At 42.5% G+C, this 27,040-nt stretch overlaps 12 non-coding genes across 12 annotated transcripts; all 12 read left to right on the top strand.

Moving 5' to 3' along the window:
* Positions 1–195: 195 nt before the first annotated feature.
* Positions 196–311, top strand: LOC121275490. Its single transcript, XR_005942465.1, has one exon. It is a non-coding gene; the product is annotated as a U5 spliceosomal RNA (small nuclear RNA).
* A 2,181-nt stretch (positions 312–2,492) lies between these two features.
* On the top strand, positions 2,493–2,608 carry LOC121275471. Its single transcript, XR_005942447.1, has one exon. It is a non-coding gene; the product is annotated as a U5 spliceosomal RNA (small nuclear RNA).
* Positions 2,609–4,780: 2,172 nt separating this feature from the next.
* LOC121275480 lies at positions 4,781–4,896 on the top strand. The gene has a single exon (XR_005942455.1). It is a non-coding gene; the product is annotated as a U5 spliceosomal RNA (small nuclear RNA).
* Positions 4,897–7,077: 2,181 nt separating this feature from the next.
* On the top strand, positions 7,078–7,193 carry LOC121275457. Its single transcript, XR_005942434.1, has one exon. It is a non-coding gene; the product is annotated as a U5 spliceosomal RNA (small nuclear RNA).
* A 2,181-nt stretch (positions 7,194–9,374) lies between these two features.
* LOC121275470 lies at positions 9,375–9,490 on the top strand. Its single transcript, XR_005942446.1, has one exon. It is a non-coding gene; the product is annotated as a U5 spliceosomal RNA (small nuclear RNA).
* A 2,172-nt stretch (positions 9,491–11,662) lies between these two features.
* On the top strand, positions 11,663–11,778 carry LOC121275472. The gene has a single exon (XR_005942448.1). It is a non-coding gene; the product is annotated as a U5 spliceosomal RNA (small nuclear RNA).
* Positions 11,779–13,959: 2,181 nt separating this feature from the next.
* On the top strand, positions 13,960–14,075 carry LOC121275491. Its single transcript, XR_005942466.1, has one exon. It is a non-coding gene; the product is annotated as a U5 spliceosomal RNA (small nuclear RNA).
* A 2,180-nt stretch (positions 14,076–16,255) lies between these two features.
* LOC121275456 lies at positions 16,256–16,371 on the top strand. Its single transcript, XR_005942433.1, has one exon. It is a non-coding gene; the product is annotated as a U5 spliceosomal RNA (small nuclear RNA).
* A 2,180-nt stretch (positions 16,372–18,551) lies between these two features.
* Positions 18,552–18,667, top strand: LOC121275476. The gene has a single exon (XR_005942452.1). It is a non-coding gene; the product is annotated as a U5 spliceosomal RNA (small nuclear RNA).
* Positions 18,668–20,839: 2,172 nt separating this feature from the next.
* Positions 20,840–20,955, top strand: LOC121275487. The gene has a single exon (XR_005942462.1). It is a non-coding gene; the product is annotated as a U5 spliceosomal RNA (small nuclear RNA).
* Positions 20,956–23,135: 2,180 nt separating this feature from the next.
* LOC121275469 lies at positions 23,136–23,251 on the top strand. Its single transcript, XR_005942445.1, has one exon. It is a non-coding gene; the product is annotated as a U5 spliceosomal RNA (small nuclear RNA).
* Positions 23,252–25,421: 2,170 nt separating this feature from the next.
* On the top strand, positions 25,422–25,537 carry LOC121275455. Its single transcript, XR_005942432.1, has one exon. It is a non-coding gene; the product is annotated as a U5 spliceosomal RNA (small nuclear RNA).
* Positions 25,538–27,040: the final 1,503 nt, after the last annotated feature.

The following is a 27,040-nucleotide window of genomic DNA, read 5'->3' as shown; positions in this document are numbered from 1 at the left end:
AGAATTGCAGCTGGCATGAGCGATGCTTGTTGCAGTCAATATTCTGGCATTGTAAAGAAAGATTTCCATGATTTTAGTTCCTTGAAATTGGTGTCTTTTCATATTCTGAGTCTTTAGGAGAACTGTTAGTTTGTCACCATGGCTTTAGGAGAGGGCTCTCGCTTCTCACCAAGGATATTGTACCTGCTGCTTCATAAGCTCCCAATTCTCTTCAGTTCGTACAAATCTTTCGCCTTTTACTGAAGATTTCTGTGGAGGGAATGGATTGAGAGTTTTGAAGCAATTTTTGAATGCCTGACCACAGTCAGGTTTTCTTTTCCAATGTGCAAAAACAAATGCCATTCAAGCTATTTTTTCTGCCTGAGTACTTTTTCTGATTATCAGTAGTTTTCCAGCACATTGCAATGCACAGCATTATTACAGCAGCCTTTCCAAGAAAGACACCATGAATCTATGCACTTTCCCAATCCAGATGCTATCATGACGCTAGGTCTTTTCACTCTTGATGCTTTCTTCCTTCTGTGTTTCGCATTCCCCTCATAGCTGAGCCCTCGCTGACTGTTCTCAACTGTGTCTCCGCGTGCCTTGATAATTCTGCAAGCAAGCTCCTCACATTGAAAACAACACCCAGAGATTGCGTCAGCTACCGGATTGATCAATTGCCTCCACAGGCCCCTTCTCGTCTTCAAAGCACCAGTATAGTACGACTCCTTGCTTTAGTTTGTAACAACAAACAAATGTATTGCATACTACTGAACAAGCAAGGAAATAACAGAAGTTTAAGACGTACCTTTTCAACGTTCATTCATAACTTTCCTAACTCCATGTTTAAGGGAAACCAGTAAATGTTCTGCAAAGATAAAAGCAAAATACTGCACATACTGGGAATCTGAAGCAAAAACAAAAATAGCTGGAAAACTCAGCAGGTCTGACAGCATCTGTGGAGAGGAAGTCAGAGTTATCGTTTCCAGTCCGTATGAGTCTTCATCAGACCTCCATCAGCAGTGGTCTGCAAAGCTGAGATAAACTGAGCGCAATCCACTGCCAGATTTTACCGATCTGTTTGGCTTTACTTCAACATCTATGAGTGCTCTCTTCTTGAATGACATGCTTCGTGGCACCCAGGCGCATTATCTTTGAAGGCTTCCAAGCGAAAGTCATTCATTGAAAGGCTTTTGTTTGCAATGTACAAAGTATCCAATCAATTCATAGTTAGCTTCTTATCAGACACGTCAAGATAAAGAGAGACTTGCATTATTTATCACTTCTCAAGGCCTCTGGATGTCCCAAATGTCGTCACAGCTAATCACGTACTTGTGACGTCTAATCACTTGTGATGTAGGAAATGCGGCAAATAATGTGCACACAACAAACAGCAATGTGGGATAATCACCAGGTAAAATGTTGTCATGAAGTGGATTCTAGACAAAACGTTGCTCACGCTACTGGGGGAGAACATGCTGCTCATATCTGAACAGAATAACCAGCACGGTTTCTTTTGAACTGTATACCTACAGTCCACTCTCCAGAAACCTGACTTGAGACAAGCAACTTGGAAGTTGAAACTTTGTTCGAGCTAAGTGAGGGTGTTATATCTGTCAGTGAAGCTGCTTCTTCAGAACTTTTTCATTATGACTGAATAAATTGTACCAATGCCAAGTCTCACTCAGAGATCCAGGTCACATCTTGCCCCAAACGTTTCGGAGTTCCACATGTGACTACGCATGCCTGCGTTTTAGCTTTTAAATGCAGCTTTTGTGCAAAAGCACAAGCTTGTGCTGTAGCACTCATGCCTCTCACTTGCAGTATTGTAATTTCAAGCCAAATCGCAAGGTTAGAGAGCAAAAATGCAGTTGACACACAAGTGAATTACTGAGGGTGTGCTGCGCTCTCAGAAGTGCTATGACGTGCATTTTACGTGAATCCGAAGCTACATCTCACTTCTCCTGGAATGGTAAGAGGTCCCCTGGCGCTATTCCAATGAATAACAGGGGGCTCCTCCCTGCTGTCGTGGGCAATATTTAGATCACGGTCAGCATCAAAAAAGACACACACTATCTCCTCGTTACCAAATTGCTGTCTGGCGTTTGCAAGTTACCTGCACGTTGGCGACATTACAGCAGTGAACACATTTGAAATGCATTTCTTTGCCTGGAAAGTGCTTTCAGATTCATGGCAATGATCAAACGGCGCTCTATAAATGTGTCGCTGTTTTAACATATTGAGCCTTGACGAGAGTGCACAAAAATTCAATTACCCCAAACTGCAATGTTGAACATGAATTTGCATATCGTGCAAGAATTGCAGCTGGCATGAGCGATGCTTGTTGCAGTCAATATTCTGGAATTGTAAAGAAAGATTTCCATGATTTTAGTTCCTTGAAATTGGTGTCTTTTCATATTCTGAGTCTTAAGGAGAACTGTTAGTTTGTCACCATGGCTTTAGGAGAGGGCTCTCGCTTCTCACCAAGGATATTGTACCTGCTGCTTCATAAGCTCCCAATTCTCTTCAGTTCGTACAAATCTTTCGCCTTTTACTAAAGATTTCTGTGGAGAGAATGGATTGAGAGTTTTGAAGCAATTTTTGAATGCCTGACCTCAGTCAGGTTTTCTTGTCCAATGTGCAAAAACAGATGCCATTCAAGCTATTTTTTCTGCCTGAGTACTTTTTCTGATTATCAGTAGTTTTCCAGCACATTGCAATGCACAGCATTATTACAGCAGCCTTTCCAAGAAAGACACCATGAATCTATGCACTTTCCCAATCCAGATGCTGTCATGACGCTAGGTCTTTTCACTCTTGATGCTTTCTTCCTTCTGTGTTTCGCATTCCCCTCATAGCTGAGCCCTCGCTGACTGTTCTCAACTGTGTCTCCGCGTGCCTTGATAATTCTGCAAGCAAGCTCCTCACATTGAAAACAACACCCAGAGATTGCGTCAGCTACCGGATTGATCAATTGCCTCCACAGGCCCCTTCTCGTCTTCAAAGCACCAGTATAGTACGACTCCTTGCTTTAGTTTGTAACAACAAACAAATGTATTGCATACTACTGAACAAGCAAGGAAATAACAGAAGTTTAAGACGTACCTTTTCAACGTTCATTCATAACTTTCCTAACTCCATGTTTAAGGGAAACCAGTAAATGTTCTGCAAAGATAAAAGCAAAATACTGCACATACTGGGAATCTGAAGCAAAAACAAAAATAGCTGGAAAACTCAGCAGGTCTGACAGCATCTGTGGAGAGGAAGTCAGAGTTATCGTTTCCAGTCCGTATGAGTCTTCATCAGACCTCCGTCAGAAGTGGTCTGCAAAGCTGCGCTAAACTGAGCGTAATCCACTGCCAGATTTTACCGATCTGTTTGGCTTTACTTCAACATCTATGAGTGCTCTCTTCTTGAATGACATGCTTCGTGGCACCCAGGCGCATTATCTTTGAAGGCTCCCAAGCGAAAGTCATTCATTGAAAGGCTTTTGTTTGCAATGTACAAAGTATCCAATCAATTCATAGTTAGCTTCTTATCAGACACGTCAAGATAAAGAGAGACTTGCATTATTTATCACTTCTCAAGGCCTCTGGATGTCCCAAATGTCGTCACAGCTAATCACGTGCTTGTGACGTCTAGTCACTTGTGATGTAGGAAATGCGGCAAATAATGTGCACACAACAAACAGCAATGTGGGATAATCACCAGGTAAAATGTTGTCATGAAGTGGATTCTAGACAAAACGTTGCTCACGCTACTGGGGGAGCTCATATCTGAACAGAATAAACAGCACGGTTTCTTTTGAACTGTATACCTACAGTCCACTCTCCAGAAACCTGACTTGAGACAAGCAACTTGGAAGTTGAAACTTTGTTCGAGCTAAGTGAGGGTGTTATATCTGTCAGTGAAGCTGCTTCTTCAGAACTTTTTCATTATGACTGAATAAATTGGACCAATGCCAAGTCTCACTCAGAGATCCAGGTCACATCTTGCCCCAAATGTTTCGGAGTTCCACATGTGACTACGCATGCCTGCGTTTTAGCTTTTAAATGCAGCTTTTGTGCAAAAGCACAAGCTTGTGCTGTAGCACTCATGCCTCTCACTTGCAGTATTGTAATTTCAAGCCAAATCGCAAGGTTGGAGTGCAAAAATGCAGTTGACACACAAGTGAATTACTGAGGGTGTGCTGCGCTCTCAGAAGTGCTATGACGTGCATTTTACGTGAATCCGAAGCTACATCTCACTTCTCCTGGGATGGTAAGAGGTCCCCTGGCGCTATTCCAATGAATAACAGGGGGCTCCTCCCTGCTGTCGTGGGCAATATTTAGATCTCGGTCAGCATCAAAAAAGACACACACTATCTCCTCGTTACCGAATTGCTGTCTGGCGTTTGCAAGTTACCTGCACGTTGGCGACATTAGAGCAGTGAACACATTTGAAACGCATTTCTTTGCCTGGAAAGTGCTTTCAGATTCGTGGCAATGATCAAACGGCGCTCTATAAATGTGTCACTGTTTTAACATATTGAGCCTTGACGAGAGTGCACAAAAATTCAATTACCCCAAAGTGCAATGTTGAACATGAATTTGCATATCGTGCAAGATTTGCAGCTGGCATGAGCGATGCTTGTTGCAGTCAATATTCTGGCATTGTAAAGAAAGATTTCCATGATTTTAGTTCCTTGAAATTGGTGTCTTTTCATATTCTGAGTCTTAAGGAGAACTGTTAGTTTGTCACCATGGCTTTAGGAGAGGGCTCTCGCTTCTCACCAAGGATATTGTACCTGCTGCTTCATAAGCTCCTAATTCTCTTCAGTTTGTACAAATCTTTTGCCTTTTACAAAAGATTTCCGTGGAGAGGATGGATTGAGAGGTTTGAAGCAATTTTTGAAACCCTGATCTCAGTCAGGTTTTCTTGCCCAATGTGCAAAAACAGATGCCATTCAAGCTATTTTTTCTGCCTGAGTACTTTTTCTGATTATCAGTAGTTTTCCAGCACATTGCAATGCACAGCATTATTACAGCAGCCTTTCCAAGAAAGACACCATGAATCTATGCACTTTCCCAATCCAGATGCTGTCATGACGCTAGGTCTTTTCACTCTTGATGCTTTCTTCCTTCTGTGTTTCGCATTCCCCTCATAGCTGAGCCCTCGCTGACTGTTCTCAACTGTGTCTCCGCGTGCCTTGATAATTCTGCAAGCAAGCTCCTCACATTGAAAACAACACCCAGAGATTGCGTCAGCTACCGGATTGATCAATTGCCTCCACAGGCCCCTTCTCGTCTTCAAAGCACCAGTATAGTACGACTCCTTGCTTTAGTTTGTAACAACAAACAAATGTATTGCATACTACTGAACAAGCAAGGAAATAACAGAAGTTTAAGACGTACCTTTTCAACGTTCATTCATAACTTTCCTAACTCCATGTTTAAGGGAAACCAGTAAATGTTCTGCAAAGATAAAAGCAAAATACTGCACATACTGGGAATCTGAAGCAAAAACAAAAATAGCTGGAAAACTCAGCAGGTCTGACAGCATCTGTGGAGAGGAAGTCAGAGTTATCGTTTCCAGTCCGTATGAGTCTTCATCAGACCTCCATCAGCAGTGGTCTGCAAAGCTGAGATAAACTGAGCGTAATCCACTGCCAGATTTTACCGATCTGTTTGGCTTTACTTCAACATCTATGAGTGCTCTCTTCTTGAATGACATGCTTCGTGGCACCCAGGCGCATTATCTTTGAAGGCTTCCAAGCGAAAGTCATTCATTGAAAGGCTTTTGTTTGCAATGTACAAAGTATCCAATCAATTCATAGTTAGCTTCTTATCAGACACGTCAAGATAAAGAGAGACTTGCATTATTTATCACTTCTCAAGGCCTCTGGATGTCCCAAATGTCGTCACAGCTAATCATGTGCTTGTGACGTCTAGTCACTTGTGATGTAGGAAATGCGGCAAATAATGTGCACACAACAAACAGCAATGTGGGATAATCACCAGGTAAAATGTTGTCATGAAGTGGATTCTAGACAAAACGTTGCTCACGCTACTGGGGGAGAACATGCTGCTCATATCTGAACAGAATAACCAGCACGGTTTCTTTTGAACTGTATACCTACAGTCCACTCTCCAGAAACCTGACTTGAGACAAGCAACTTGGAAGTTGAAACTTTGTTCGAGCTAAGTGAGGGTGTTATATCTGTCAGTGAAGCTGCTTCTTCAGAACTTTTTCATTATGACTGAATAAATTGGACCAATGCCAAGTCTCACTCAGAGATCCAGGTCACATCTTGCCCCAAACGTTTCGGAGTTCCACATGTGACTACGCATGCCTGCGTTTTAGCTTTTAAATGCAGCTTTTGTGCAAAAGCACAAGCTTGTGCTGTAGCACTCATGCCTCTCACTTGCAGTATTGTAATTTCAAGCCAAATCGCAAGGTTGGAGTGCAAAAATGCAGTTGACACACAAGTGAATTACTGAGGGTGTGCTGCGCTCTCAGAAGTGCTATGACGTGCATTTTACGTGAATCCGAAGCTACATCTCACTTCTCCTGGAATGGTAAGAGGTCCCCTGGCGCTATTCCAATGAATAACAGGGGGCTCCTCCCTGCTCTCGTGGGCAATATTTAGATTGCGGTCAGCATCAAAAAAGACACACACTATCTCCTCGTTACCAAATTGCTGTCTGGCGTTTGCAAGTTACCTGCACGTTGGCGACATTACAGCAGTGAACACATTTGAAATGCATTTCTTTGCCTGGAAAGTGCTTTCAGATTCATGGCAATGATCAAACGGCGCTCTATAAATGTGTCGCTGTTTTAACATATTGAGCCTTGACGAGAGTGCACAAAAAATCAATTACCCCAAAGTGCAATGTTGAACATGAATTTGCATTTCGTGCAAGATTTGCAGCTGGCATGAGCGATGCTTGTTGCAGTCAATATTCTGGCATTGTAAAGAAAGATTTCCATTATTTTAGTTCCTTGAAATTGGTGTCTTTTCATATTCTGAGTCTTTAGGAGAACTGTTAGTTTGTCACCATGGCTTCAGGAGAGGGCTCTCGCTTCTCACCAAGGATATTGTACCTGCTGCTTCATAAGCTCCCAATTCTCTTCAGTTCGTACAAATCTTTTGCCTTTTACTAAAGATTTCCGTGGAGAGGATGGATTGAGAGTTTTGAAGCAATTTTTGAAACCCTGATCTCAGTCAGGTTTTCTTGCCCAATGTGCAAAAACAGATGCCATTCAAGCTATTTTTTCTGCCTGAGTACTTTTTCTGATTATCAGTAGTTTTCCAGCACATTGCAATGCACAGCATTATTACAGCAGCCTTTCCAAGAAAGACACCATGAATCTATGCACTTTCCCAATCCAGATGCTGTCATGACGCTAGGTCTTTTCACTCTTGATGCTTTCTTCCTTCTGTGTTTCGCATTCCCCTCATAGCTGAGCCCTCGCTGACTGTTCTCAACTGTGTCTCCGCGTGCCTTGATAATTCTGCAAGCAAGCTCCTCACATTGAAAACAACACCCAGAGATTGCGTCAGCTACCGGATTGATCAATTGCCTCCACAGGCCCCTTCTCGTCTTCAAAGCACCAGTATAGTACGACTCCTTGCTTTAGTTTGTAACAACAAACAAATGTATTGCATACTACTGAACAAGCAAGGAAATAACAGAAGTTTAAGACGTACCTTTTCAACGTTCATTCATAACTTTCCTAACTCCATGTTTAAGGGAAACCAGTAAATGTTCTGCAAAGATAAAAGCAAAATACTGCACATACTGGGAATCTGAAGCAAAAACAAAAATAGCTGGAAAACTCAGCAGGTCTGACAGCATCTGTGGAGAGGAAGTCAGAGTTATCGTTTCCAGTCCGTATGAGTCTTCATCAGACCTCCATCAGCAGTGGTCTGCAAAGCTGAGATAAACTGAGCGTAATCCACTGCCAGATTTTACCGATCTGTTTGGCTTTACTTCAACATCTATGAGTGCTCTCTTCTTGAATGACATGCTTCGTGGCACCCAGGCGCATTATCTTTGAAGGCTTCCAAGCGAAAGTCATTCATTGAAAGGCTTTTGTTTGCAATGTACAAAGTATCCAATCAATTCATAGTTAGCTTCTTATCAGACACGTCAAGATAAAGAGAGACTTGCATTATTTATCACTTCTCAAGGCCTCTGGATGTCCCAAATGTCGTCACAGCTAATCACGTGCTTGTGACGTCTAGTCACTTGTGATGTAGGAAATGCGGCAAATAATGTGCACACAACAAACAGCAATGTGGGATAATCACCAGGTAAAATGTTGTCATGAAGTGGATTCTAGACAAAACGTTGCTCACGCTACTGGGGGAGAACATGCTGCTCATATCTGAACAGAATAACCAGCACGGTTTCTTTTGAACTGTATACCTACAGTCCACTCTCCAGAAACCTGACTTGAGACAAGCAACTTGGAAGTTGAAACTTTGTTCGAGCTAAGTGAGGGTGTTATATCTGTCAGTGAAGCTGCTTCTTCAGAACTTTTTCATTATGACTGAATAAATTGGACCAATGCCAAGTCTCACTCAGAGATCCAGGTCACATCTTGCCCCAAACGTTTCGGAGTTCCACATGTGACTACGCATGCCTGCGTTTTAGCTTTTAAATGCAGCTTTTGTGCAAAAGCACAAGCTTGTGCTGTAGCACTCATGCCTCTCACTTGCAGTATTGTAATTTCAAGCCAAATCGCAAGGTTGGAGTGCAAAAATGCAGTTGACACACAAGTGAATTACTGAGGGTGTGCTGCGCTCTCAGAAGTGCTATGACGTGCATTTTACGTGAATCCGAAGCTACATCTCACTTCTCCTGGAATGGTAAGAGGTCCCCTGGCGCTATTCCAATGAATAACAGGGGGCTCCTCCCTGCTGTCGTGGGCAATATTTAGATTGCGGTCAGCATCAAAAAAGACACACACTATCTCCTCGTTACCAAATTGCTGTCTGGCGTTTGCAAGTTACCTGCACGTTGGCGACATTACAGCAGTGAACACATTTGAAATGCATTTCTTTGCCTGGAAAGTGCTTTCAGATTCATGGCAATGATCAAACGGCGCTCTATAAATGTGTCGCTGTTTTAACATATTGAGCCTTGACGAGAGTGCACAAAAAATCAATTACCCCAAAGTGCAATGTTGAACATGAATTTGCATTTCGTGCAAGATTTGCAGCTGGCATGAGCGATGCTTGTTGCAGTCAATATTCTGGCATTGTAAAGAAAGATTTCCATTATTTTAGTTCCTTGAAATTGGTGTCTTTTCATATTCTGAGTCTTTAGGAGAACTGTTAGTTTGTCACCATGGCTTCAGGAGAGGGCTCTCGCTTCTCACCAAGGATATTGTACCTGCTGCTTCATAAGCTCCCAATTCTCTTCAGTTCGTACAAATCTTTCGCCTTTTACTAAAGATTTCTGTGGAGAGAATGGATTGAGAGTTTTGAAGCAATTTTTGAATGCCTGACCTCAGTCAGGTTTTCTTGTCCAATGTGCAAAAACAGATGCCATTCAAGCTATTTTTTCTGCCTGAGTACTTTTTCTGATTATCAGTAGTTTTCCAGCACATTGCAATGCACAGCATTATTACAGCAGCCTTTCCAAGAAAGACACCATGAATCTATGCACTTTCCCAATCCAGATGCTGTCATGACGCTAGGTCTTTTCACTCTTGATGCTTTCTTCCTTCTGTGTTTCACATTCCCCTCATAGCTGAGCCCTCGCTGACTGTTCTCAACTGTGTCTCCGCGTGCCTTGATAATTCTGCAAGCAAGCTCCTCACATTGAAAACAACACCCAGAGATTGCGTCAGCTACCGGATTGATCAATTGCCTCCACAGGCCCCTTCTCGTCTTCAAAGCACCAGTATAGTACGACTCCTTGCTTTAGTTTGTAACAACAAACAAATGTATTGCATACTACTGAACAAGCAAGGAAATAACAGAAGTTTAAGACGTACCTTTTCAACGTTCATTCATAACTTTCCTAACTCCATGTTTAAGGGAAACCAGTAAATGTTCTGCAAAGATAAAAGCAAAATACTGCACATACTGGGAATCTGAAGCAAAAACAAAAATAGCTGGAAAACTCAGCAGGTCTGACAGCATCTGTGGAGAGGAAGTCAGAGTTATCGTTTCCAGTCCGTATGAGTCTTCATCAGACCTCCGTCAGAAGTGGTCTGCAAAGCTGCGCTAAACTGAGCGTAATCCACTGCCAGATTTTACCGATCTGTTTGGCTTTACTTCAACATCTATGAGTGCTCTCTTCTTGAATGACATGCTTCGTGGCACCCAGGCGCATTATCTTTGAAGGCTCCCAAGCGAAAGTCATTCATTGAAAGGCTTTTGTTTGCAATGTACAAAGTATCCAATCAATTCATAGTTAGCTTCTTATCAGACACGTCAAGATAAAGAGAGACTTGCATTATTTATCACTTCTCAAGGCCTCTGGATGTCCCAAATGTCGTCACAGCTAATCACGTGCTTGTGACGTCTAGTCACTTGTGATGTAGGAAATGCGGCAAATAATGTGCACACAACAAACAGCAATGTGGGATAATCACCAGGTAAAATGTTGTCATGAAGGGGATTCTAGACAAAACGTTGCTCACGCTACTGGGGGAGCTCATATCTGAACAGAATAAACAGCACGGTTTCTTTTGAACTGTATACCTACAGTCCACTCTCCAGAAACCTGACTTGAGACAAGCAACTTGGAAGTTGAAACTTTGTTCGAGCTAAGTGAGGGTGTTATATCTGTCAGTGAAGCTGCTTCTTCAGAACTTTTTCATTATGACTGAATAAATTGGACCAATGCCAAGTCTCACTCAGAGATCCAGGTCACATCTTGCCCCAAATGTTTCGGAGTTCCACATGTGACTACGCATGCCTGCGTTTTAGCTTTTAAATGCAGCTTTTGTGCAAAAGCACAAGCTTGTGCTGTAGCACTCATGCCTCTCACTTGCAGTATTGTAATTTCAAGCCAAATCGCAAGGTTGGAGTGCAAAAATGCAGTTGACACACAAGTGAATTACTGAGGGTGTGCTGCGCTCTCAGAAGTGCTATGACGTGCATTTTACGTGAATCCGAAGCTACATCTCACTTCTCCTGGAATGGTAAGAGGTCCCCTGGCGCTATTCCAATGAATAACAGGGGGCTCCTCCCTGCTGTCGTGGGCAATATTTAGATCGCGGTCAGCATCAAAAAAGACACACACTATCTCCTCGTTACCAAATTGCTGTCTGGCGTTTGCAAGTTACCTGCACGTTGGCGACATTAGAGCAGTGAACACATTTGAAATGCATTTCTTTGCCTGGAAAGTGCTTTCAGATTCATGGCAATGATCAAACGGCGCTCTATAAATGTGTCGCTGTTTTAACATATTGAGCCTTGACGAGAGTGCACAAAAATTCAATTACCCCAAAGTGCAATGTTGAACATGAATTTGCATATCGTGCAAGAATTGCAGCTGGCATGAGCGATGCTTGTTGCAGTCAATATTCTGGAATTGTAAAGAAAGATTTCCATGATTTTAGTCCCTTGAAATTGGTGTCTTTTTATATTCTGAGTCTTTAGGAGAACTGTTATTTTGTCACCATGGCTTTAGGAGAGGGCTCTCGCTTCTCACCAAGGATATTGTACCTACTGTTTCATAAGCTCCCAATTCCCTTCAGTTCGTACAAATCTTTTGCCTTTTACTAAAGATTTCCGTGGAGTGAATGGATTGCGAGTTTTGAAGCAATTTTTGAATGCCTGACCTCAGTCAGGTTTTCTTGTCCAATGTGCAAAAACAGATGCCATTCAAGCTATTTTTTCTGCCTGGGTACTTTTTCTGATTATCAGTAGTTTTCCAGCACATTGCAATGCACAGCATTATTACAGCAGCCTTTCCAAGAAAGACACCATGAATCTATGCACTTTCCCAATCCAGATGCTGTCATGACGCTAGGTCTTTTCACTCTTGATGCTTTCTTCCTTCTGTGTTTCGCATTCCCCTCATAGCTGAGCCCTCGCTGACTGTTCTCAACTGTGTCTCCGCGTGCCTTGATAATTCTGCAAGCAAGCTCCTCACATTGAAAACAACACCCAGAGATTGCGTCAGCTACCGGATTGATCAATTGCCTCCACAGGCCCCTTCTCGTCTTCAAAGCACCAGTATAGTACGACTCCTTGCTTTAGTTTGTAACAACAAACAAATGTATTGCATACTACTGAACAAGCAAGGAAATAACAGAAGTTTAAGACGTACCTTTTCAACGTTCATTCATAACTTTCCTAACTCCATGTTTAAGGGAAACCAGTAAATGTTCTGCAAAGATAAAAGCAAAATACTGCACATACTGGGAATCTGAAGCAAAAACAAAAATAGCTGGAAAACTCAGCAGGTCTGACAGCATCTGTGGAGAGGAAGTCAGAGTTATCGTTTCCAGTCCGTATGAGTCTTCATCAGACCTCCATCAGCAGTGGTCTGCAAAGCTGAGATAAACTGAGCGCAATCCACTGCCAGATTTTACCGATCTGTTTGGCTTTACTTCAACATCTATGAGTGCTCTCTTCTTGAATGACATGCTTCGTGGCACCCAGGCGCATTATCTTTGAAGGCTTCCAAGCGAAAGTCATTCATTGAAAGGCTTTTGTTTGCAATGTACAAAGTATCCAATCAATTCATAGTTAGCTTCTTATCAGACACGTCAAGATAAAGAGAGACTTGCATTATTTATCACTTCTCAAGGCCTCTGGATGTCCCAAATGTCGTCACAGCTAATCACGTGCTTGTGACGTCTAGTCACTTGTGATGTAGGAAATGCGGCAAATAATGTGCACACAACAAACAGCAATGTGGGATAATCACCAGGTAAAATGTTGTCATGAAGTGGATTCTAGACAAAACGTTGCTCACGCTACTGGGGGAGAACATGCTGCTCATATCTGAACAGAATAACCAGCACGGTTTCTTTTGAACTGTATACCTACAGTCCACTCTCCAGAAACCTGACTTGAGACAAGCAACTTGGAAGTTGAAACTTTGTTCGAGCTAAGTGAGGGTGTTATATCTGTCAGTGAAGCTGCTTCTTCAGAACTTTTTCATTATGACTGAATAAATTGGACCAATGCCAAGTCTCACTCAGAGATCCAGGTCATATCTTGCCCCAAATGTTTCGGAGTTCCACATGTGACTACGCATGCCTGCGTTTTAGCTTTTAAATGCAGCTTTTGTGCAAAAGCACAAGCTTGTGCTGTAGCACTCATGCCTCTCACTTGCAGTATTGTAATTTCAAGCCAAATCGCAAGGTTGGAGTGCAAAAATGCAGTTGACACACAAGTGAATTACTGAGGGTGTGCTGCGCTCTCAGAAGTGCTATGACGTGCATTTTACGTGAATCCGAAGCTACATCTCACTTCTCCTGGAATGGTAAGAGGTCCCCTGGCGCTATTCCAATGAATAACAGGGGGCTCCTCCCTGCTGTCGTGGGCAATATTTAGATCGCGGTCAGCATCAAAAAAGACACACACTATCTCCTCGTTACCAAATTGCTGTCTGGCGTTTGCAAGTTACCTGCACGTTGGCGACATTACAGCAGTGAACACATTTGAAATGCATTTCTTTGCCTGGAAAGTGCTTTCAGATTCATGGCAATGATCAAACGGCGCTCTATAAATGTGTCGCTGTTTTAACATATTGAGCCTTGACGAGAGTGCACAAAAATTCAATTACCCCAAAGTGCAATGTTGAACATGAATTTGCATATCGTGCAAGAATTGCAGCTGGCATGAGCGATGCTTGTTGCAGTCAATATTCTGGAATTGTAAAGAAAGATTTCCATGATTTTAGTCCCTTGAAATTGGTGTCTTTTTATATTCTGAGTCTTTAGGAGAACTGTTATTTTGTCACCATGGCTTTAGGAGAGGGCTCTCGCTTCTCACCAAGGATATTGTACCTGCTGTTTCATAAGCTCCCAATTCCCTTCAGTTCATACAAATCTTTTGCCTTTTACTAAGGATTTCCGTGGAGAGAATGGATTGCGAGTTTTGAAGCAATTTTTGAAACCCTGATATCAGTCAGGTTTTCTTGTCCAATGTGCAAAAACAGATGCCATTCAAGCTATTTTTTCTGCCTGAGTACTTTTTCTGATTATCAGTAGTTTTCCAGCACATTGCAATGCACAGCATTATTACAGCAGCCTTTCCAAGAAAGACACCATGAATCTATGCACTTTCCCAATCCAGATGCTGTCATGACGCTAGGTCTTTTCACTCTTGATGCTTTCTTCCTTCTGTGTTTCGCATTCCCCTCATAGCTGAGCCCTCGCTGACTGTTCTCAACTGTGTCTCCGCGTGCCTTGATAATTCTGCAAGCAAGCTCCTCACATTGAAAACAACACCCAGAGATTGCGTCAGCTACCGGATTGATCAATTGCCTCCACAGGCCCCTTCTCGTCTTCAAAGCACCAGTATAGTACGACTCCTTGCTTTAGTTTGTAACAACAAACAAATGTATTGCATACTACTGAACAAGCAAGGAAATAACAGTAGTTTAAGATGTACCTTTTCAACGTTCATTCATAACTTTCCTAACTCCATGTTTAAGGGAAACCAGTAAATGTTCTGCAAAGATAAAAGCAAAATACTGCACATACTGGGAATCTGAAGCAAAAACAAAAATAGCTGGAAAACTCAGCAGGTCTGACAGCATCTGTGGAGAGGAAGTCAGAGTTATCGTTTCCAGTCCGTATGAGTCTTCATCAGACCTCCGTCAGAAGTGGTCTGCAAAGCTGCGCTAAACTGAGCGTAATCCACTGCCAGATTTTACCGATCTGTTTGGCTTTACTTCAACATCTATGAGTGCTCCCTTCTTGAATGACATGCTTCGTGGCACCCAGGCGCATTATCTTTGAAGGCTCCCAAGCGAAAGTCATTCATTGAAAGGCTTTTGTTTGCAATGTACAAAGTATCCAATCAATTCATAGTTAGCTTCTTATCAGACACGTCAAGATAAAGAGAGACTTGCATTATTTATCACTTCTCAAGGCCTCTGGATGTCCCAAATGTCGTCACAACTAATCACGTGTTTGTGACGTCTAGTCACTTGTGATGTAGGAAATGCGGCAAATAATGTGCACACAACAAACAGCAATGTGGGATAATCACCAGGTAAAATGTTGTCATGAAGTGGATTCTAGACAAAACGTTGCTCACGCTACTGGGGGAGAACATGCTGCTCATATCTGAACAGAATAACCAGCACGGTTTCTTTTGAACTGTATACCTACAGTCCACTCTCCAGAAACCTGACTTGAGACAAGCAACTTGGAAGTTGAAACTTTGTTCGAGCTAAGTGAGGGTGTTATATCTGTCAGTGAAGCTGCTTCTTCAGAACTTTTTCATTATGACTGAATAAATTGGACCAATGCCAAGTCTCACTCAGAGATCCAGGTCACATCTTGCCCCAAATGTTCCGGAGTTCCACATGTGACTACGCATGCCTGCGTTTTAGCTTTTAAATGCAGCTTTTGTGCAAAAGCACAAGCTTGTGCTGTAGCACTCATGCCTCTCACTTGCAGTATTGAAATTTCAAGCCAAATCGCAAGGTTGGAATGCAAAAATGCAGTTGACACACAAGTGAATTACTGAGGGTGTGCTGCGCTCTCAGAAGTGCTATGACGTGTATTTTACGTGAATCCGAAGCCACATCTCACTTCTCCTGGGATGGTAAGAGGTCCCCTGGTGCTATTCCAATGAATAACAGGGGGCTCCTCCCTGCTGTCGTGGGCAATATTTAGATCTCGGTCAGCACCAAAAAAGACACACACTATCTCCTCGTTACCGAATTGCTGTCTGGCGTTTGCAAGTTACCTGCACGTTGGCGACATTAGAGCAGTGAACACATTTGAAACGCATTTCGTTGAATGGAAAGTGCTTTCAGATTCGTGGCAATGATCAAACGCGCTCTATAAATGTGTCACTGTTTTAACATATTGAGCCTTGACGAGAGTGCACAAAATATCAATTACCCCAAAGTGCAATGTTGAACATGAATTTGCATTTCGTGCAAGATTTGCAGCTGGCATGAGCGATGCTTGTTGCAGTCAATATTCTGGCATTGTAAAGAAAGATTTCCATGATTTTAGTTCCTTGAAATTGGTGTCTTTTCATATTCTGAGTCTTTAGGAGAACTGTTAGTTTGTCACCATGGCTTTAGGAGAGGGCTCTCGCTTCTCACCAAGGATATTGTACCTGCTGCTTCATAAGCTCCCAATTCTCTTCAGTTCGTACAAATCTTTCGCCTTTTACTAAAGATTTCCGTGGAGAGAATGGATTGAGAGTTTTGAAGCAATTTTTGAATGCCTGACCTCAGTCAGGTTTTCTTGTCCAATGTGCAAAAACAGATGCCATTCAAGCTATTTTTTCTGCCTGAGTACTTTTTCTGATTATCAGTAGTTTTCCAGCACATTGCAATGCACAGCATTATTACAGCAGCCTTTCCAAGAAAGACACCATGAATCTATGCACTTTCCCAATCCAGATGCTGTCATGACGCTAGGTCTTTTCACTCTTGATGCTTTCTTCCTTCTGTGTTTCGCATTCCCCTCATAGCTGAGCCCTCGCTGACTGTTCTCAACTGTGTCTCCGCGTGCCTTGATAATTCTGCAAGCAAGCTCCTCACATTGAAAACAACACCCAGAGATTGCGTCAGCTACCGGATTGATCAATTGCCTCCACAGGCCCCTTCTCGTCTTCAAAGCACCAGTATAGTACGACTCCTTGCTTTAGTTTGTAACAACAAACAAATGTATTGCATACTACTGAACAAGCAAGGAAATAACAGAAGTTTAAGACGTACCTTTTCAACGTTCATTCATAACTTTCCTAACTCCATGTTTAAGGGAAACCAGTAAATGTTCTGCAAAGATAAAAGCAAAATACTGCACATACTGGGAATCTGAAGCAAAAACAAAAATAGCTGGAAAACTCAGCAGGTCTGACAGCATCTGTGGAGAGGAAGTCAGAGTTATCGTTTCCAGTCCGTATGAGTCTTCATCAGACCTCCATCAGCAGTGGTCTGCAAAGCTGAGATAAACTGAGCGCAATCCACTGCCAGATTTTACCGATCTGTTTGGCTTTACTTCAACATCTATGAGTGCTCTCTTCTTGAATGACATGCTTCGTGGCACCCAGGCGCATTATCTTTGAAGGCTTCCAAGCGAAAGTCATTCATTGAAAGGCTTTTGTTTGCAATGTACAAAGTATCCAATCAATTCATAGTTAGCTTCGTATCAGACACGTCAAGATAAAGAGTGACCTGCATTATTTATCACTTCTCAAGGCCTCTGGACGTCCCAAATGTCGTCACAGCTAATCACGTGTTTGTGACGTCTAGTCACTTGTGATGTAGAAATGCAGCAAATAATGTGCACACAACAAACAGCAATGTGGGATAATCACCAGGTAAAATGTTGTCATGAAGTGGATTCTAGACAAAACGTTGCTCACGCTACTGGGGGAGAACATGCTGCTCATATCTGAACAGAATAACCAGCACGGTTTCTTTTGAACTGTATACCTACAGTCCACTCTCCAGAAACCTGACTTGAGACAAGCAACTTGGAAGTTGAAACTTTGTTCGAGCTAAGTGAGGGTGTTATATCTGTCAGTGAAGCTGCTTCTTCAGAACTTTTTCATTATGACTGAATAAATTGGACCAATGCCAAGTCTCACTCAGAGATCCAGGTCACATCTTGCCCCAAACGTTTCGGAGTTCCACATGTGACTACGCATGCCTGCGTTTTAGCTTTTAAATGCAGCTTTTGTGCAAAAGCACAAGCTTGTGCTGTAGCACTCATGCCTCTCACTTGCAGTATTGTAATTTCAAGCCAAATCGCAAGGTTAGAGTGCAAAAATGCAGTTGACACACAAGTGAATTACTGAGGGTGTGCTGCGCTCTCAGAAGTGCTATGACGTGCATTTTACGTGAATCCGAAGCTACATCTCACTTCTCCTGGAATGGTAAGAGGTCCCCTGGCGCTATTCCAATGAATAACAGGGGGCTCCTCCCTGCTGTCGTGGGCAATATTTAGATCGCGGTCAGCATCAAAAAAGACACACACTATCTCCTCGTTACCAAATTGCTGTCTGGCGTTTGCAAGTTACCTGCACGTTGGCGACATTACAGCAGTGAACACATTTGAAATGCATTTCTTTGCCTGGAAAGTGCTTTCAGATTCATGGCAATGATCAAACGGCGCTCTATAAATGTGTCGCTGTTTTAACATATTGAGCCTTGACGAGAGTGCACAAAAATTCAATTACCCCAAAGTGCAATGTTGAACATGAATTTGCATATCGTGCAAGAATTGCAGCTGGCATGAGCGATGCTTGTTGCAGTCAATATTCTGGAATTGTAAAGAAAGATTTCCATGATTTTAGTTCCTTGAAATTGGTGTCTTTTCATATTCTGAGTCTTTAGGAGAACTGTTAGTTTGTCACCATGGCTTCAGGAGAGGGCTCTCGCTTCTCACCAAGGATATTGTACCTGCTGCTTCATAAGCTCCCAATTCTCTTCAGTTCGTACAAATCTTTCGCCTTTTACTAAAGATTTCTGTGGAGAGAATGGATTGAGGGTTTTGAAGCAATTTTTGAATGCCTGACCTCAGTCAGGTTTTCTTGTCCAATGTGCAAAAACAGATGCCATTCAAGCTATTTTTTCTGCCTGAGTACTTTTTCTGATTATCAGTAGTTTTCCAGCACATTGCAATGCACAGCATTATTACAGCAGCCTTTCCAAGAAAGACACCATGAATCTATGCACTTTCCCAATCCAGATGCTGTCATGACGCTAGGTCTTTTCACTCTTGATGCTTTCTTCCTTCTGTGTTTCGCATTCCCCTCATAGCTGAGCCCTCGCTGACTGTTCTCAACTGTGTCTCCGCGTGCCTTGATAATTCTGCAAGCAAGCTCCTCACATTGAAAACAACACCCAGAGATTGCGTCAGCTACCGGATTGATCAATTGCCTCCACAGGCCCCTTCTCGTCTTCAAAGCACCAGTATAGTACGACTCCTTGCTTTAGTTTGTAACAACAAACAAATGTATTGCATACTACTGAACAAGCAAGGAAATAACAGAAGTTTAAGACGTACCTTTTCAACGTTCATTCATAACTTTCCTAACTCCATGTTTAAGGGAAACCAGTAAATGTTCTGCAAAGATAAAAGCAAAATACTGCACATACTGGGAATCTGAAGCAAAAACAAAAATAGCTGGAAAACTCAGCAGGTCTGACAGCATCTGTGGAGAGGAAGTCAGAGTTATCGTTTCCAGTCCGTACGAGTCTTCATCAGACCTCCGTCAGAAGTGGTCTGCAAAGCTGCGCTAAACTGAGCGTAATCCACTGCCAGATTTTACCGATCTGTTTGGCTTTACTTCAACATCTATGAGTGCTCTCTTCTTGAATGACATGCTTCGTGGCACCCAGGCGCATTATCTTTGAAGGCTCCCAAGCGAAAGTCATTCATTGAAAGGCTTTTGTTTGCAATGTACAAAGTATCCAATCAATTCATAGTTAGCTTCTTATCAGACACGTCAAGATAAAGAGAGACTTGCATTATTTATCACTTCTCAAGGCCTCTGGATGTCCCAAATGTCGTCACAGCTAATCACGTGCTTGTGACGTCTAGTCACTTGTGATGTAGGAAATGCGGCAAATAATGTGCACACAACAAACAGCAATGTGGGATAATCACCAGGTAAAATGTTGTCATGAAGTGGATTCTAGACAAAACGTTGCTCACGCTACTGGGGGAGCTCATATCTGAACAGAATAAACAGCACGGTTTCTTTTGAACTGTATACCTACAGTCCACTCTCCAGAAACCTGACTTGAGACAAGCAACTTGGAAGTTGAAACTTTGTTCGAGCTAAGTGAGGGTGTTATATCTGTCAGTGAAGCTGCTTCTTCAGAACTTTTTCATTATGACTGAATAAATTGGACCAATGCCAAGTCTCACTCAGAGATCCAGGTCACATCTTGCCCCAAATGTTTCGGAGTTCCACATGTGACTACGCATGCCTGCGTTTTAGCTTTTAAATGCAGCTTTTGTGCAAAAGCACAAGCTTGTGCTGTAGCACTCATGCCTCTCACTTGCAGTATTGTAATTTCAAGCCAAATCGCAAGGTTGGAGTGCAAAAATGCAGTTGACACACAAGTGAATTACTGAGGGTGTGCTGCGCTCTCAGAAGTGCTATGACGTGCATTTTACGTGAATCCGAAGCCACATCTCACTTCTCCTGGGATGGTAAGAGGTCCCCTGGCGCTATTCCAATGAATAACAGGGGGCTCCTCCCTGCTGTCGTGGGCAATATTTAGATCTCGGTCAGCATCAAAAAAGACACACACTATCTCCTCGTTACCGAATTGCTGTCTGGCGTTTGCAAGTTACCTGCACGTTGGCGACATTAGAGCAGTGAACACATTTGAAACGCATTTCTTTGCCTGGAAAGTGCTTTCAGATTCGTGGCAATGATCAAACGGCGCTCTATAAATGTGTCACTGTTTTAACATATTGAGCCTTGACGAGAGTGCACAAAAATTCAATTACCCCAAAGTGCAATGTTGAACATGAATTTGCATATCGTGCAAGAATTGCAGCTGGCATGAGCGATGCTTGTTGCAGTCAATATTCTGGCATTGTAAAGAAAGATTTCCATGATTTTAGTTCCTTGAAATTGGTGTCTTTTCATATTCTGAGTCTTTAGGAGAACTGTTAGTTTGTCACCATGGCTTTAGGAGAGGGCTCTCGCTTCTCACCAAGGATATTGTACCTGCTGCTTCATAAGCTCCCAATTCTCTTCAGTTCGTACAAATCTTTCGCCTTTTACTGAAGATTTCTGTGGAGAGAATGGATTGAGAGTTTTGAAGCAATTTTTGAATGCCTGACCTCAGTCAGGTTTTCTTATCCAATGTGCAAAAACAGATGCCATTCAAGCTATTTTTTCTGCCTGAGTACTTTTTCTGATTATCAGTAGTTTTCCAGCACATTGCAATGCACAGCATTATTACAGCAGCCTTTCCAAGAAAGACACCATGAATCTATGCACTTTCCCAATCCAGATGCTGTCATGACGCTAGGTCTTTTCACTCTTGATGCTTTCTTCCTTCTGTGTTTCGCATTCCCCTCATAGCTGAGCCCTCGCTGACTGTTCTCAACTGTGTCTCCGCGTGCCTTGATAATTCTGCAAGCAAGCTCCTCACATTGAAAACAACACCCAGAGATTGCGTCAGCTACCGGATTGATCAATTGCCTCCACAGGCCCCTTCTCGTCTTCAAAGCACCAGTATAGTACGACTCCTTGCTTTAGTTTGTAACAACAAACAAATGTATTGCATACTACTGAACAAGCAAGGAAATAACAGAAGTTTAAGACGTACCTTTTCAACGTTCATTCATAACTTTCCTAACTCCATGTTTAAGGGAAACCAGTAAATGTTCTGCAAAGATAAAAGCAAAATACTGCACATACTGGGAATCTGAAGCAAAAACAAAAATAGCTGGAAAACTCAGCAGGTCTGACAGCATCTGTGGAGAGGAAGTCAGAGTTATCGTTTCCAGTCCGTATGAGTCTTCATCAGACCTCCATCAGCAGTGGTCTGCAAAGCTGAGATAAACTGAGCGTAATCCACTGCCAGATTTTACCGATCTGTTTGGCTTTACTTCAACATCTATGAGTGCTCTCTTCTTGAATGACATGCTTCGTGGCACCCAGGCGCATTATCTTTGAAGGCTTCCAAGCGAAAGTCATTCATTGAAAGGCTTTTGTTTGCAATGTACAAAGTATCCAATCAATTCATAGTTAGCTTCTTATCAGACACGTCAAGATAAAGAGAGACTTGCATTATTTATCACTTCTCAAGGCCTCTGGATGTCCCAAATGTCGTCACAGCTAATCACGTGCTTGTGACGTCTAGTCACTTGTGATGTAGGAAATGCGGCAAATAATGTGCACACAACAAACAGCAATGTGGGATAATCACCAGGTAAAATGTTGTCATGAAGTGGATTCTAGACAAAACGTTGCTCACGCTACTGGGGGAGAACATGCTGCTCATATCTGAACAGAATAACCAGCACGGTTTCTTTTGAACTGTATACCTACAGTCCACTCTCCAGAAACCTGACTTGAGACAAGCAACTTGGAAGTTGAAACTTTGTTCGAGCTAAGTGAGGGTGTTATATCTGTCAGTGAAGCTGCTTCTTCAGAACTTTTTCATTATGACTGAATAAATTGGACCAATGCCAAGTCTCACTCAGAGATCCAGGTCACATCTTGCCCCAAACGTTTCGGAGTTCCACATGTGACTACGCATGCCTGCGTTTTAGCTTTTAAATGCAGCTTTTGTGCAAAAGCACAAGCTTGTGCTGTAGCACTCATGCCTCTCACTTGCAGTATTGTAATTTCAAGCCAAATCGCAAGGTTGGAGTGCAAAAATGCAGTTGACACACAAGTGAATTACTGAGGGTGTGCTGCGCTCTCAGAAGTGCTATGACGTGCATTTTACGTGAATCCGAAGCTACATCTCACTTCTCCTGGAATGGTAAGAGGTCCCCTGGCGCTATTCCAATGAATAACAGGGGGCTCCTCCCTGCTGTCGTGGGCAATATTTAGATCGCGGTCAGCATCAAAAAAGACACACACTATCTCCTCGTTACCAAATTGCTGTCTGGCGTTTGCAAGTTACCTGCACGTTGGCGACATTACAGCAGTGAACACATTTGAAATGCATTTCTTTGCCTGGAAAGTGCTTTCAGATTCATGGCAATGATCAAACGCGCTCTATAAATGTGTCGCTGTTTTAACATATTGAGCCTTGACGAGAGTGCACAAAAAATCAATTACCCCAAAGTGCAATGTTGAACATGAATTTGCATTTCGTGCAAGATTTGCAGCTGGCATGAGCGATGCTTGTTGCAGTCAATATTCTGGCATTGTAAAGAAAGATTTCCATGATTTTAGTTCCTTGAAATTGGTGTCTTTTCATATTCTGAGTCTTTAGGAGAACTGTTAGTTTGTCACCATGGCTTCAGGAGAGGGCTCTCGCTTCTCACCAAGGATATTGTACCTGCTGCTTCATAAGCTCCCAATTCTCTTCAGTTCGTACAAATCTTTCGCCTTTTACTAAAGATTTCTGTGGAGAGAATGGATTGAGAGTTTTGAAGCAATTTTTGAATGCCTGACCTCAGTCAGGTTTTCTTGTCCAATGTGCAAAAACAGATGCCATTCAAGCTATTTTTTCTGCCTGAGTACTTTTTCTGATTATCAGTAGTTTTCCAGCACATTGCAATGCACAGCATTATTACAGCAGCCTTTCCAAGAAAGACACCATGAATCTATGCACTTTCCCAATCCAGATGCTGTCATGACGCTAGGTCTTTTCACTCTTGATGCTTTCTTCCTTCTGTGTTTCGCATTCCCCTCATAGCTGAGCCCTCGCTGACTGTTCTCAACTGTGTCTCCGCGTGCCTTGATAATTCTGCAAGCAAGCTCCTCACATTGAAAACAACACCCAGAGATTGCGTCAGCTACCGGATTGATCAATTGCCTCCACAGGCCCCTTCTCGTCTTCAAAGCACCAGTATAGTACGACTCCTTGCTTTAGTTTGTAACAACAAACAAATGTATTGCATACTACTGAACAAGCAAGGAAATAACAGAAGTTTAAGACGTACCTTTTCAACGTTCATTCATAACTTTCCTAACTCCATGTTTAAGGGAAACCAGTAAATGTTCTGCAAAGATAAAAGCAAAATACTGCACATACTGGGAATCTGAAGCAAAAACAAAAATAGCTGGAAAACTCAGCAGGTCTGACAGCATCTGTGGAGAGGAAGTCAGAGTTATCGTTTCCAGTCCGTATGAGTCTTCATCAGACCTCCGTCAGAAGTGGTCTGCAAAGCTGCGCTAAACTGAGCGTAATCCACTGCCAGATTTTACCGATCTGTTTGGCTTTACTTCAACATCTATGAGTGCTCTCTTCTTGAATGACATGCTTCGTGGCACCCAGGCGCATTATCTTTGAAGGCTCCCAAGCGAAAGTCATTCATTGAAAGGCTTTTGTTTGCAATGTACAAAGTATCCAATCAATTCATAGTTAGCTTCTTATCAGACACGTCAAGATAAAGAGAGACTTGCATTATTTATCACTTCTCAAGGCCTCTGGATGTCCCAAATGTCGTCACAGCTAATCATGTGTTTGTGACGTCTAGTCACTTGTGATGTAGGAAATGCGGCAAATAATGTGCACACAACAAACAGCAATGTGGGATAATCACCAGGTAAAATGTTGTCATGAAGTGGATTCTAGACAAAACGTTGCTCACGCTACTGGGGGAGCTCATATCTGAACAGAATAAACAGCACGGTTTCTTTTGAACTGTATACCTACAGTCCACTCTCCAGAAACCTGACTTGAGACAAGCAACTTGGAAGTTGAAACTTTGTTCGAGCTAAGTGAGGGTGTTATATCTGTCAGTGAAGCTGCTTCTTCAGAACTTTTTCATTATGACTGAATAAATTGGACCAATGCCAAGTCTCACTCAGAGATCCAGGTCACATCTTGCCCCAAATGTTTCGGAGTTCCACATGTGACTATGCATGCCTGCGTTTTAGCTTTTAAATGCAGCTTTTGTGCAAAAGCACAAGCTTGTGCTGTAGCACTCATGCCTCTCACTTGCAGTATTGTAATTTCAAGCCAAATCGCAAGGTTGGAGTGCAAAAATGCAGTTGACACACAAGTGAATTATTGAGGGTGTGCTGCGCTCTCAGAAGTGCTATGACTTGCATTTTACGTGAATCCGAAGCCACATCTCACTTCTCCTGGGATGGTAAGAGGTCCCCTGGTGCTATTCCAATGAATAACAGGGGGCTCCTCCCTGCTGTCGTGGGCAATATTTAGATCTCGGTCAGCACCAAAAAAGACACACACTATCTCCTCGTTACCGAATTGCTGTCTGGCGTTTGCAAGTTACCTGCACGTTGGCGACATTAGAGCAGTGAACACATTTGAAACGCATTTCGTTGAATGGAAAGTGCTTTCAGATTCGTGGCAATGATCAAACGCGCTCTATAAATGTGTCACTGTTTTAACATATTGAGCCTTGACGAGAGTGCACAAAATATCAATTACCCCAAAGTGCAATGTTGAACATGAATTTGCATTTCGTGCAAGATTTGCAGCTGGCATGAGCGATGCTTGTTGCAGTCAATATTCTGGCATTGTAAAGAAAGATTTCCATGATTTTAGTTCCTTGAAATTGGTGTCTTTTCTATTCTGAGTCTTTAGGAGAACTGTTAGTTTGTCACCATGGCTTTAGGAGAGGGCTCTCGCTTCTCACCAAGGATATTGTACCTGCTGCTTCATAAGCTCCCAATTCTCTTCAGTTCGTACAAATCTTTCGCCTTTTACTAAAGATTTCCGTGGAGAGAATGGATTGAGAGTTTTGAAGCAATTTTTGAATGCCTGACCTCAGTCAGGTTTTCTTGTCCAATGTGCAAAAACAGATGCCATTCAAGCTATTTTTTCTGCCTGAGTACTTTTTCTGATTATCAGTAGTTTTCCAGCACATTGCAATGCACAGCATTATTACAGCAGCCTTTCCAAGAAAGACACCATGAATCTATGCACTTTCCCAATCCAGATGCTGTCATGACGCTAGGTCTTTTCACTCTTGATGCTTTCTTCCTTCTGTGTTTCGCATTCCCCTCATAGCTGAGCCCTCGCTGACTGTTCTCAACTGTGTCTCCGCGTGCCTTGATAATTCTGCAAGCAAGCTCCTCACATTGAAAACAACACCCAGAGATTGCGTCAGCTACCGGATTGATCAATTGCCTCCACAGGCCCCTTCTCGTCTTCAAAGCACCAGTATAGTACGACTCCTTGCTTTAGTTTGTAACAACAAACAAATGTATTGCATACTACTGAACAAGCAAGGAAATAACAGAAGTTTAAGACGTACCTTTTCAACGTTCATTCATAACTTTCCTAACTCCATGTTTAAGGGAAACCAGTAAATGTTCTGCAAAGATAAAAGCAAAATACTGCACATACTGGGAATCTGAAGCAAAAACAAAAATAGCTGGAAAACTCAGCAGGTCTGACAGCATCTGTGGAGAGGAAGTCAGAGTTATCGTTTCCAGTCCGTATGAGTCTTCATCAGACCTCCGTCAGAAGTGGTCTGCAAAGCTGCGCTAAACTGAGCGTAATCCACTGCCAGATTTTACCGATCTGTTTGGCTTTACTTCAACATCTATGAGTGCTCTCTTCTTGAATGACATGCTTCGTGGCACCCAGGCGCATTATCTTTGAAGGCTCCAAGCGAAAGTCATTCATTGAAAGGCTTTTGTTTGCAATGTACAAAGTATCCAATCAATTCATAGTTAGCTTCTTATCAGACACGTCAAGATAAAGAGAGACCTTGCATTATTTATCACTTCTCAAGGCCTCTGGATGTCCCAAATGTCGTCACAGCTAATCACGTGTTTGTGACGTCTAGTCACTTGTGATGTAGGAAATGCGGCAAATAATGTGCACACAACAAACAGCAATGTGGGATAATCACCAGGTAAAATGTTGTCATGAAGTGGATTCTAGACAAAACGTTGCTCACGCTACTGGGGGAGAACATGCTGCTCATATCTGAACAGAATAACCAGCACGGTTTCTTTTGAACTGTATACCTACAGTCCACTCTCCAGAAACCTGACTTGAGACAAGCAACTTGGAAGTTGAAACTTTGTTCGAGCTAAGTGAGGGTGTTATATCTGTCAGTGAAGCTGCTTCTTCAGAACTTCTTCATTATGACTGAATAAATTGGACCAATGCCAAGTCTCACTCAGAGATCCAGGTCACATCTTGCCCCAAATGTTTCGGAGTTCCACATGTGACTATGCATGCCTGCGTTTTAGCTTTTAAATGCAGCTTTTGTGCAAAAGCACAAGCTTGTGCTGTAGCACTCATGCCTCTCACTTGCAGTATTGTAA

This window comes from Carcharodon carcharias, chromosome 2, assembly GCF_017639515.1.
Source record: "Carcharodon carcharias isolate sCarCar2 chromosome 2, sCarCar2.pri, whole genome shotgun sequence".
Classification (NCBI taxonomy): Eukaryota; Metazoa; Chordata; class Chondrichthyes; order Lamniformes; family Lamnidae; genus Carcharodon; species Carcharodon carcharias.
The sequence above is the reverse complement of the archived record's forward strand: the minus strand, read 5'-3'. Positions and strand labels throughout refer to the sequence as shown.